Here is a 12,855-nt window from a genome sequence, read left to right as displayed (position 1 = left end):
TCCTAATGTACTGTTGCGTTAAGACACATTCACATAAACATCCCCAACAAGTGAATATCAACAAATAACTGAAGCTGCTCAGTTTAAGTCAAGAGAGACGTTGGTCAATAATGCAAAATATGTAAGGCAACCAATTGCATTCAACAAAACACTTTATTATATATTATCTACAGGGAGAGGGTGTTTTTGTTGAGGAAATTCCACTGTCAGAAGCAAACCAGGTCGTAGGCCCCAGATGAGACCACCTCTTGAGGAGACACGAGCCTGGTGCTGCTGGAAAGAACAGGGAGATGAAACAGTGTTAATACATGTTAATACAAGGTTAATACATTTAAGACATGGATTTTAATATTATAATATTAATAATAATTATAATATACATGGAAAGCCAATGTTTCTCAAATAATTTCATGAGGTTGAGATTACAGGAGTGAGAGTACACAGTTAGGTCCAGTTGTATCTGGACATTGGCATGATCTCGGTTATTTGGTTCTGTGCCCCAGTAAAGAATCTGATATTACATAACTATAAATTTTTTTCATGTTATTTCAGTGGACTAAAAGTTGTATGACAAGTTCCTTTACACCTTAATAAAATGGTCATATTTAGTACTACTACTTTGTTGCAAATTCTTATATTAAATACCAGAAGAGGGATCAAGTGTGTACACATCCAGCTTAAAAGCCAAATCAATCACTGCAAGGTAAAAAAGTAAAAAAGTCTGCACACTTTTAGACTGCAAATAATTCTATGTTAATTCTCTGTATTTTAAGACAGCATTTCAATCTACAAGATTTAAATGTGCAGATGTTTCTCAAATTATAAAGTATGCTTTTGTTGGTCATCACTGTTGAGATTTGTTGTAGTTTAGGTGGCAGGCTAGCCCAGTGGTTTGGGTGACCCATACAGTCTATGGGGTGACCACACTCAACCACACATCCCAGAGGAGCAACAGGGAAAACCTTGACTTGTGTCTGCAGTGGTCACTTTATTAGGTACACCTATACAATCTAATGTAATAAATACACCAGCCATACTCAGCCATGAATTATGCTTTTATGATGCCTGTACTGTTAAGGATTTATATTATTTTTAATTATTTACAATAATTCTAATAACAATAATAAGATAAACTTTACATGCCAACGAATCAACGTACACTTATAACTTGACATTTAAAGTAAATGTCAGCAAACTGACAGGGAGTAACGTTAACTTTATGGTAACTTAGCCAGTGAAGTGTTGCTCAGGTTAGCTAGCTGCACTTACAATCTGATGAAATTAGTTAATATCTTCAAATAAACATGAACTAAAGCTGGCTACATAAGATACCACTAATGACTAAATTCACAAGAGGTCAGTTAATGGATTAAAATGTCTAAAAAGCGAGCGTAGGTTGGTTGGACACAACAAAAATGAATGGGATACAGCGCTGGAACTTCTTCTCTTGTGTTTATTGGCGGTGGGCAAACCAGTTTAATGGTGCATTACCGCCACCAACTGGACTGGAGTGTGGAACGAGAGATTAAGCAGTAAAATAAATAAAACAAGAAGAAACTTAATTATATAACAATATATCTTGCTTGCGGTTTTCTCCAAGAGACCTGACAATGATAAATCATGATGTTTTCAGAACTATTCAGTGTTTGGAACTATCGGCTGCCCCGTGACACATGTCACTTCCGCATTCCACAGTTCTGACAGAAGTCAATGGGAGTGTCGTAATACTCTTATTTAAGGGCTCTGGTTGTGATCACGTTGAAAGTGACCAATCATAAGAGGGTCAGTGCCCTCCTTGGTTTCCGCCCCCAAATTGTCAAAAGTCATGTAGACTCAAGCGAGCAGAAATACAGTGCACAAGCTAAACACCACTCCGCGAACAGAAGCCCACTCCACGAGCGGGATTCCACTGTGCAAGCAGAGTTATCCTTTGAAAGCATGCCAGGCGCTCACTCGTTGAATTTGTGCGCGAGTACTTTATCGTGCGCGCGGGAAGGTTATTTTTGCGCGTGTGGAGTACCGTCATTTGCTCACAAGCATATTTTACACGCTCATAACTTATGACCAAAAATAAACATCATAGCTAAATGGAAGATGGAAACACTTTTTCCGAATAAGTTCTGAAGTAGCGAACTTGTAAGTCACTGATCAGCTGTTTCTGCTGTGGGCGTCTTGACCGGTTGTGCAGAGTTCTGCATGCCTGCCGAGAATTTCATGCACCTTGCGGCTGGTAATGCTCATTTGTGCTGAGAAAAAAGGTGGATGCAAGTCTCAGCAGGTAGCCTTCATCATCTGTTCTGCCGAATTATGCATTCACCTCTTAAAAGTTCTTTTCAGATACTTTGCTCTGCACACTGATCAAACAGGGTTATCACCACATATTTAAATGTTCATAAAATAAATACTTCAAATAATTTATCACCATTGATGAACCCCACAAAGGATATTATAGCATTTAAAAGCATCATTTGGAGGTGCATGCAATTCTCGGCAGGCATGCAAAACTCTGGATAACACCGGATATTCCCATAACGTGCAGAGACATGGCTGTTAGCAACTTGCCCGCTTGAAACACAGCACAGTCCTTAGGACATCTCTCCATTTTTCTAAGATCAATGGCCATCAGGTTCATGTGACTGGTTTTGTTTCTGGTTTGGAACCCATACGTCTTGTGTATTATAGCCATGTGTAACGTCAACTACTGACGTAACGACACTTGACATAGCCTGGTTTATTCGTTCCTGATGGAAACGCACATATTTAGCAATTATTTTTTTCTTTTTTGCGACATTTCAAAAGTCCACTTAAAATTTGCATGACAATTAGATGGAAACATGGCTATAGATATCAAACAATGTATCAGTAATGCAACAGACAGAGCAGATAATATGCAGGGACAATACAGGGGCTTCTCTGCATTGCTTACAGTTGAGTCTCCTAACGAAGTACACTTATCGTGTTACTCACAGTCCTCAGTCTAACTGACACCACTGGGGTTGTTTTGGCAAGTGAATCCCTTTTCTCACTAGTGAACGGCATTGTAGTGTTTGTTCGAGATTCCTACAAGCCCATGAAGCTATTGGAGGAAACCAGTGAGGATAGGAGACAATGACAGCTTAATTTCATTTCATTTCATTTGAAACGCTGGTGGGCCACAGAAGTGGGCCTTGGTGAAAGTATTTGGAAGCTTTGCAAAGTCTCAGTGTGCACTTTGCACAAGTGTGATATCACTATGGAAAGAACTCAAAAGGATGTGACCATAACACCTGCCATCCAAAGCAAGGCCCAAGTGTACACTTCCACCGCCACCACTAACATCTAGATCCTCGGGGTTATATCCTATATTACTCACAGCTTCATTACCCATTTTAAAATATGATGACATCACAACGGATCACCAAAGACTCTTCACATTTCTCACGGTCATTTTGCACGAAAAAAAAAAATAGTTGTTCACTCATGATGTAGTCTTTTCTGATTTAACATAGTTAAGCCCTGGACATACTTGCTTTTTACTACTCGTTTGCGTACGCAAAATGGCTACCACACGTATCCTGCGTTCCTTTGGAGCGTAGGTTGTGAACGTCTTGAGGAATTAACACTACGCTTCCGCAAGAATGTGGGGGCAGTATGTCGACCTGACAGGCAGGTCAGCAGCAATCTACTGTTCCACACCATCCCAGGTGGTGGCGGTATGCAGTTGGCTTGCCAATCGCCATTAAATGCAGAAAAAAAAGCAGGTCAGCAGCAGTATGTGAACAATTGCGTTGGCGACACTGAAGGCTGTCTATGCCTATGCATTGTTAAAAAGCAAGTACGATGGGGGCTTTACCTGTGTCTAAAGCGCCAATAGGTTGGTAAAAGCCAGTAAACAGTCAGTGGTATTTAATAAATACAATTCTCCCGTGAGAAAAGAAAGTAACTGCCATGGCCTCCACCTCTGCATAGTGTCTTGCTGTGTGTGTGTGTGTCCTGAGTTAAGCCTCACCAGCTGCCTCACCATTCTGCAATCAAGTACAAGATCAGCGCTGCCATACTCATCTTGCCATATTGTAAAAAATGGTTAATATTCAGTTTGTATGAATATTTAACCAGAATAAGTTGTATTATGATTTTATTGAAAACAATTTTTTGCAAGGGCAAGAGTTGTTGGATTATGTCATTATGAAGGATTGCACTGATTTGCATTTTTGTGTACCTTTTTACTGTAGTTCAAGTGAAAAAAAAGCATGTGGCAAGCGTCCATCATTACAAATACTCTCGCCAGTCACCGGATGCAAGAAACTGGTTTGAAGCGGCTGTCGTGGGTCTCCCTTCAGCTCACACCCAAGTTGGTTGCACATGCTGACATTGGAGGCATGCCCATCCATTGTATGTTACACATAACACCTGAATGCCCCGTGCATGCAGATCCTCCAAAGTATGACTGAGAAGGACCCTTTGTGTTTCTGGAGAGAGAGACTTTGCCAAGAAGTAAGCAATGGGAGCCTTCCAATGCCCTTGTAGGCCAACCACCATGAACACAAGAGCTTCAGTAGCAACATCAGCCTCACTGTTTCCATCACCCATGTCTACAAAACCAGACATTGACTGGGTATGTGGTTTATATTGCACATGTTTTCTGATGGACATAGCATCCAACATGAGTGAAACACATCCATATTTAGCCTGGTCTCCCAGGCATCTCCTCTCCAGCATATCCAGCATGTCATCCACCGAACGCAGCCAACTGTTAAATTTTTTAAAAGAAGTTATTTAACGTGTTTGCATCAGTAATTTCCAAAAATTCAATCGGACAACATTAAGCCTACCTTTGTAATGTCTGTGGATGTGGGAGGGGAAAATGTCGAGTCTCTCTGAGGTATTTGTATGCCTTTGGACCATGTAGATGGAGCGTGAGAGCAAACTCTCTGTAATCCTTTGTATACTCATGGCCCTGGTTTGCCATGAGGTCTATCTGAAGATCTGAAATGTTATGATTTAAAATAAATAAGTCCCCTTCAGATAATAACTAAGGAGTTTAATAGAAGAATAAGAATAACATGTACATGAATTTGCTAATTTTGTCTTACCGGAGTAGAATTCAAGCTTCTCGTTGAGCTCTTCATTAATGAGGTTCTTTTCCCTCAAATCCCCCCAAAAGACTCTTCACTGTGGTCTTTGCCCTCTTTTCTATGGCCACGGCATTCTTTTTCTCTCGCAGCAGACTTTCCACTCTTGCCAAGGCTTCATTGAGTCTGGTCTTAAGAGCGGTAGGAGAAGCAGGCAAGGCATAGCCATGATCCTAGTAGAAAGAGGGATGAACATGGTTTGAGTAATGTTTCACTTTACAAACATCACTTTGACACCACTAGTTTATGGCCCACATTCTTTCTTATAGTCATCACCTGTCAAAGCCACTGCCAGCACCATATGTGCGTGTGCGCGTGTGTGCCAGGAATGCAAGTTCAACGTGTCTTCAATTGTGTGTTTATGGGTTTATTTTGAGTGTGTTTAATATGACTTGCAGCAAACAAGTGAGATTTTAATATGTCCCGGAACATTATGATATGATGTTTAAAGTAGAAATATTTAACATCATTAGGCTGAGGTTGTGGGTGTGAGGTTGCCATTTCTTGGGAATCCTGAGAGGCCAAAGACAGGGTTTCTTCAGCTCTTCTGGAGGTAGACATAGCCCTGCCCTTTTCCAACTAAAATGAAGAAGCATAATACAATTTATATAAAGTATATCACCCTGTCCTGTGATTTATAATAGAATATTTACATTTATGAATGCTGATACACCTGACATGAGAGGTATATTACATTTGTTAGGGTGAATTACATGTGAATATTACACAGTGTTGGGCAAGCTACTTGGAAACTGTAGTGAGCTAAGCTATCAGTTACTCTGCCATGAATAAAGCTAGGCTAGTTCACTACATAAGAAGATACTTTAAGTTGCGCTAATTTCACATGACAATTAAAGTGTAGCTTGTGTGGCCTAGCTACTTGATAAATAAAAGTAGTTACAGTAGCTAGCTGGCTACAATTTCAGTACAGTAATATCAAAGATCCTTGCTCCATCTCAACTCTCTGGTAATATTCAATTCACAAAATACAACCAATAGTACGGTAATGTTAAATCTTACTTGTGAAAAGTAATCCCCCGAGCCCTGTTTGCGATGGTCCGACGATTTGATCATGAGAATGCTGCCCGACGGCCAATAGAGCGTCTACCTGTATATATGTCTATGTCTGCAACCCCATAAGGGCACATCGCAGATGACCTGGGGTGAAAGATCATCATGTGATGTAAACTGACTGACGGCAGCCCAGGTCATTTTATTTATAGATAAATTATTATTGTTAAACATAACTCCCTCTGTAATTCATCCACTGAAAGCCAAAAGTGCGAGCAAGTGAAAAATCACAATTTGTTCGAACTGAAGACACATACTTACATTATTATTATTATTTAAAGATCTTAAAATAAATGGTTAAGTTAATACTCTGTTGTGTGTGTAAAATAAATAAATAAATAAATGCGCACGTAAACACACACACAGCCACACACTAGTTTCCTAAACTAGCACCTGACTTACATAATTTCTGTATTTTAGAAAGCCATGGTGTCACTGTGGTTTTACCTTTGCCAAGTAAAGCTCTTATATTCTTCCCATTTTAAGAGGATTGTGGGAGAGGCAGATCCTTTTAAAAGTTGACACATAACTCAGCTCCTCCAAATAGCTCAATTTAACTCCAGCTTTACACTTAAAGAAGGCGTTCTGCTTTTGCACACCTCTGATTCACTCATCATGTTGTTAATAATCATTACTTTAATATATAAGTTACTACATTAATATGTGTATGTTTTCTTGGTATACACAACTGTATCTTGTCTTTTTATTAATAGTTTATTTATAGTTCAAAGAAGAGTGAATTGCACGTGATAAAGGTCCACGGTCAGATTTGAATCTGGGATGTCACACTTCTGTGGCGGTGCACGTATGTGCCATGCCTTTTATGTCTGGTGTTCATGCCAATATGTCAGATAAAAACAGGAGACTGCCGAGAAAGTCACTGGGAGATACCAGAGGAGCAATGTTTCGAGGGTGGTGGTGTGAAGACAAAGTTTCATGAGTTGTTTGGAAACACAGGTAAGAAGTTCACAAAATGAAGTGATGACCGTGAATAAACTTTTTACAGAGTGGCTTTAAATTGAGTTTAATAAATGTCTAAGTTGATCAACAAGTTTAAAGTTATTGTGGGAGAATCAGTACTCATAACCCTAACCCTGATGTCATCCGGAGGGGACTCACTGGCTGACATAGGCCTGAGACAGGCGCTGCGCCGACAGGGGAAGTCCCTTGGACTGCTCCCTGTAGTGCATAAACAGGCAAGTAACAGGACAGCGCACGCATTGGGCAGAGGAGGTGGGACGTAGTGTCATCCTCAGACCCATGGGGGGGGGGGAAAGAAGCCCGAGAGAGTAATCACCCGCGACCGAAGGGACCGAAGGGATGCAGAATTGGGGCACAGGACAGCCGTGCTGCCGTCATCCTGAATCCTGGGACACGACGGAGCCACAGAGAGGGCAGCCAGATTGCTGACCCTCTTGGCCGATGTCAGAGCCACAAGTAAGGCGACCTTGGCCGAAAGAAACGTCAGGTTCGCCGTCTCTAAAGGCTCAAAAGGGGCTTGGGTTCGCACGTGTAAAACCAGCGCCAAATCCCACTGTGGAACAACAGGCCGTGTCACCGGCCTGTGCCTCCACACCCCTTTCAGGACATGAGTCCCAGAAGCCTCTTGATCGACAGAGCTGTCACCACTGCCCGCAGAGCCTCCACCCTCCATCCTTGTAGCTTAATGATTGCTTTTTAGACAGCTTAGTGCTGAAGAGAAATGGGAGCCAAAGGCCAGGTCTTACCGGTGTGTGTGTGTTTGTGTGTGTGTGTATGTATATATATACAAGGTGCGGACGTAGGAGAGGCTCACGCTGTGGGTGGGCGTAGACAACTTTTCTCACCATTACACACCACCAGCCTGATACAAGGCAGGATGAATCCATGCTTTCATGTTGTAATGTGGCAGCTGAAATCGAGACTCATCAGATTAGTTTTTCTAATATTCTATTGTCTAGTTTTAGTGAGCCTGTGTGAATTGTAGCCTCAGTTTCCTGTTCTTAGCTGACAGGAGTACCACCCGGTGTGGTCTTCTGCTGCTGTAGCCCATTTGCTTCAAGGTTCAACGTGTTCTGTGTTCAGAGCACGCATACATAAATACACAGGTGAATCTAATAAGGGCAGCGCAAAGAGTCAGATAAAGCACACAAAGGCAGAAAGTAAAGTACAAATGACACAAGAGGAACGGTACTTTCCAAATAAAACAGGAGTTGAATATTTTCAACTCAAGCGAGAAAGTCGCATGGTGCTGAGTCGCGATAGCCTATTAGTATTGAGATTGTCCATACGTCACCAACGGCTTCAGAGCGTTGTGTGGAGAGGGCCAGGCAGAGCGGGAGACTGAAAATCTGCTGGCCGGCTGAGAGCTGCTAAACTTGGGAGAGAGGAGCAGGGAGCAGCGCTACAACCATTGGACAAATAAACACCCGTAGTCGGTTGGATTCTGCTCTGACAACTACGCCGTTTACTCGCGGGAGGAGCTCGGAGTTAACTGCTTTTTATAAAATTAGCTTTTTACTTTAGTGTTTGGGATTTCAACGTTGATTTACTGGGGCTTCTCAGCAGCTAGCTTCCCTGCACATCCGGTTCCAGTGTTGTTGTTAGCGTTGTTAGCTCTGTCGGACTACGACCGCATATTTATATAAAAACCGGACAGAACTGGACATTACTTGGAGAAAAGAAAGCGAGGAGGTTGAACTACCTGGTGAGTTCAGAAAACATGTCTGTAACTTTATTTCAGCTATCATTGTACTTTACTGTGACCAAGTTAGCATAGCCTATTCCTGATCGATCCAAACTCCATTCAGAAAACAAACATTTTAGAAGTTGTTGTCCTGCTGTCTTGCTGGCAGACCTGACAAAGCATGAATTCATATGTTTAACAAATCTGCATCATGTTGTATCAGTTTGATCCGTTTATTGCTATTTAATCACAGCAAAATGTTTACTTTGGGTTGATACAGATGTAGTAATCGCAAATTGTGTTTATTCATGTTATCGCGTAAAAATCGCCTTCTCGCGTTGTGTGTGAACACTGCAGCGAATGTACTCACGCGAGGAAAGAGTCATGAGCCGAAAATTCGCAGTTGGTCTGAATGCCGCGTAACAGCACCCTGCAATGGAAACAAAAATAGTAAAATACTCATGTCAAGTACTGGGGCAGTTTAGTACTTTCTCAAAGTGGGGCTTGCCTGGGAGTGCATTTCTGAATGCTTGAATAGAGGCTACTCGCTTTAAGTCAAGCATTTCGGGTGTTTTGAATCTGCTTTGCTGCTACTGCTCGTCATTTTTCCACCATTGACTCGAATGAAATTTGCAAACCAATAAATCACAATACCCAGCACACACAAGTCTCACTGATGTCAGACTGAGATTGTACGTCAGCATTATATTTATATCCCGGAAATAGCAGCCTGTGTGATTACGGCTAACAGCTGATCGAGTTAACCTAATACTTGTCCGAATTTATTGTTTTTAGTTTCATCGTGCAGGTGGTTTCTACAAGGAGCCAAATTAGGTCTTTTCAAATGTCAATTTTGGGAGATGACTGCTTGGCGCAACTCTCACACTAAGACAGGCAGCAGAGAGGCAGCACGTCTGTCAACACAGACATTGTTTGCACATCATCCTGCGTGCATTGATGATGTTTATAAAGGGTCAATTAAGTTGACGTTCCGTTTATTTAATAGTTCAACATTTTAAGTTGTCATTCTTGGGCGGCACGGTGGTGCAGTGGTTACTCCGGACTCACACAGTTGGCGTGCGCCGCGTTACGGCCTTCGCCACGTTTTTTTTTTTACCCGTCCTCAACACGGCGCCAACTCACACTGGAAGTGTTTCAGCAGTTGTTGCCTTGTTGTTTGTCATTTTGTTGGCTTCTACAACCGTTCTGTGAACCGTTTTCCCCCAGTTCCCTGCAGGGCTTAATTCCCCACATGGAGCATTTCAGAATAAGAGCATTTTGCTAGCCTGATTTTGCTGAATTGTTTAGATTTAGTTGATTTGGTAAGTTGTCCTTGATTTTTGTGCTTCTACCATGGTTAAGAAGGCTACATAGTTGTTTCTTTTTTGGTCTGTTTTAACTGTGTATATATACGATCAGGAGTCTGTACAAGGTATTTTATTTAGAAAATCGATTCTCTTTGCTGTTTCTGTGTCTGACTTCCTGCCTGGCTCATCTGCTCGGTGCTGTTTGACGCGTCTTCTGTCAAAAATAGACCAGCTGCCTATTCTTTGCGCAGCGGAGCGCTTCTGGGCTGCTTCTGGCATTGCAAGCATTGACTACAATGGCAGCGATTTGCTCCGGCAACCGTAACGCGGCGCATACACCGCCTGTGTGAGTCCGCCGTTAGCACTGTCACCTCACAGCAAGCGGGTCGCGGGTTCGAACCTTGATTGTCCCAGGCCTTTCTGTGTGGAGCATGTTCTCCGCGCATCTGCGTGGGTTCTCTCCCCGGGTGCTCCAGCTTCCTCCCACCATCCAAAGACATGTAGACTGGGTTGATTGACGCCTCATACAAAAATATTAATAATAATTTTTATTATTATAATAACCTTTCCCTGAGTACTGTATTCAGTACTAGCGGAGAACTAGCTTCGGCCAGTGGGACAGAGGTGAAACATTTGGCGATGACATTACATCCCTCACCAAACAAACGGCTTCACCTGTCACACTGCCTGTCTGATCTCTTTAGTTATCCATCATTTTTGTTATTTGGTCCGTTGTATTTTAGTTTTGTCCTGTCTTTTTGTCTATGTTGTTCTGTCTGATTTTAATCGTTCGGTTCTCGTTATACAGTTTATTTTTCGGTTTGCTTGTCTGTCCTGTTTTAGTTGGTCTCTGTGGTTTTTTTTGTTAGAATCTTTTTGCAACCTTTTAGTGTCAGTCTGCTCTCCCTGATTTGTTCATAGCCCATGTATTATTAGTGTTTCAGTCTGCTTGTTTCCTGCTATGTTTAGTTTTGCGCCCATCAGATGCAGTAGGTGAGATGGCTGGATGTGCGGGCTTTATTTTCCTTATTCTACATGTTTACTTTGTTTTATTGTCATCTGTTTGGACTAAACAAAGGAATGACCAGCCTCACACGTGAGTGAAATGATGATAAATTATATAAAACGTGTTTCTTGCGGACAGACTCTCCGACTCTCTCTGACTTTAATTGTCTCCATAATAAAAGTTGATGGGAGAAATAAAAGATGGAAAAATCTAGATGAATGAAGAAAGTTGTGTGTGGGGATTTTGTTGTACAGACCTATAAATGAACACAGATTCTAACAAGACAGTGAATCATAAATCAAATCAAATATAAGACTTTGCAGAGATAAACTTAAGTTTAATGTTATCTGCCGTGATACATCAGATCAGTCCGATCAGCTGCAGCGTCTAATCTATATAACTGCTACCCAATAAGGGGCGTGCCAGTCAGCAAGACTTGAAGGATGAAGGATGCACTGGTGTATCCTCGCTTATAGCACCTCACAGATCAAACAGCGTTTGACCTTATCCAAGAAAAATACAGCCAAAAAAGCTATTGCATTAGACCTCAGTTACCGTGAGTCCAGTGATTGGCCAGATGTGTATTCGGGGTGTGGCTTGGCGAAGGGTCAATTGTGACATCACCGGCTTCAGCACCATATTCTCTCCCAGGCGTTGTGTGGCTTCCCGGCTCATTCCCTGTCATCTTTTCCCAGCTATGGGAAACCAAAACTAGATCCCAAATTTGTCTGGCTGGTGAAGGGGCATCTGCTGTCGGGAACAGTTCATCCACCGTAATGTCCAATATAGGCTTGTAGCTTGCTATAGAGTTCTTTACAAACTGATAAATATGTCTGTGGTAAACTGGTTGCGATCCTTCTGATGAAAGCGCAGGTAGCGCAGTATTTCTCAAAACCAGTTCCTCGACAGTGTGGTGATTAAAAAAATAATTGCCCCATAGCATAGGCTACATTTGAAAATATTACAGCTTTGAAAGGAATGAAAAGATCATTTGTAAAAATCATTATCTAGGCTATAGTACATCGATAGCCTATCTCGTATCTAATAAGATTTACTTATTTAGATAGGGGTTGCACGCCTCTGGAGCAAGGAGGAAGCTTCCGGGTAGCAAACTGATGCCAGTTAGCGTGAATTACAGATGCACAGTGTAATGTGCATAGCTAGCTAGGCGGCCATTAGCTCCACCCTCTCGTCCAAATATGGTCATGTCCAGTGCCGCTGGTTGCAAAAAATGGCAGTGGCCTATTGGTAGTGTTGTGTCGTTCAAATAACGTTTCAGAGGCTGGACTAATATCTATTTTGATAATTTTGTGACATTTAACAAAGCATAATGTTATTACAGAGCAGTGGTGTGCCATAGTTTTAACACAGCCGTCCCGTAACTTTAGTCCTGCTAGTGTTTACAGCTAACAGCTGATTACAGTTGTTCTGGGTCCGGTTTTTCAATACAAAAATTGAATTTGAGCTATTCAAATTCTCTAAATGATTCAAATTCAGATTCTACTAACACAAATTTCAGCCCATATTCAGCCATTATGTTACATCATTGTATATTATGTGGGTCAAATAAGTTATGGCAACTGAGGGTGAGGTAGCTGTGTACCTGAGTCATAGTATAGTAATATGGATCGCATTAGCTGGTGAAGTAATGTGGCAAGCCATACAAATATTTTGCACCGGATGAAGATAGCAGCT

The 12,855-nt window shown here is 41.7% G+C and overlaps 1 pseudogene; it reads right to left on the bottom strand.

Annotated features, from left to right (window-relative positions):
• Positions 1-206: 206 nt before the first annotated feature.
• LOC119896169 lies at positions 207-7,836 on the bottom strand (annotated as a pseudogene).
• Between the last annotated feature and the right edge of the window lie 5,019 nt (positions 7,837-12,855).

The sequence above is a fragment of the Micropterus salmoides genome, unplaced genomic scaffold (assembly GCF_014851395.1).
Source record: "Micropterus salmoides isolate LMB-PRFRI ecotype aquatic unplaced genomic scaffold, ASM1485139v1 Ms_hic_scaffold_9, whole genome shotgun sequence".
Lineage (NCBI taxonomy): Eukaryota > Metazoa > Chordata > Actinopteri > Centrarchiformes > Centrarchidae > Micropterus > Micropterus salmoides.
This window is presented reverse-complemented; position numbering and strand designations above follow the sequence as displayed.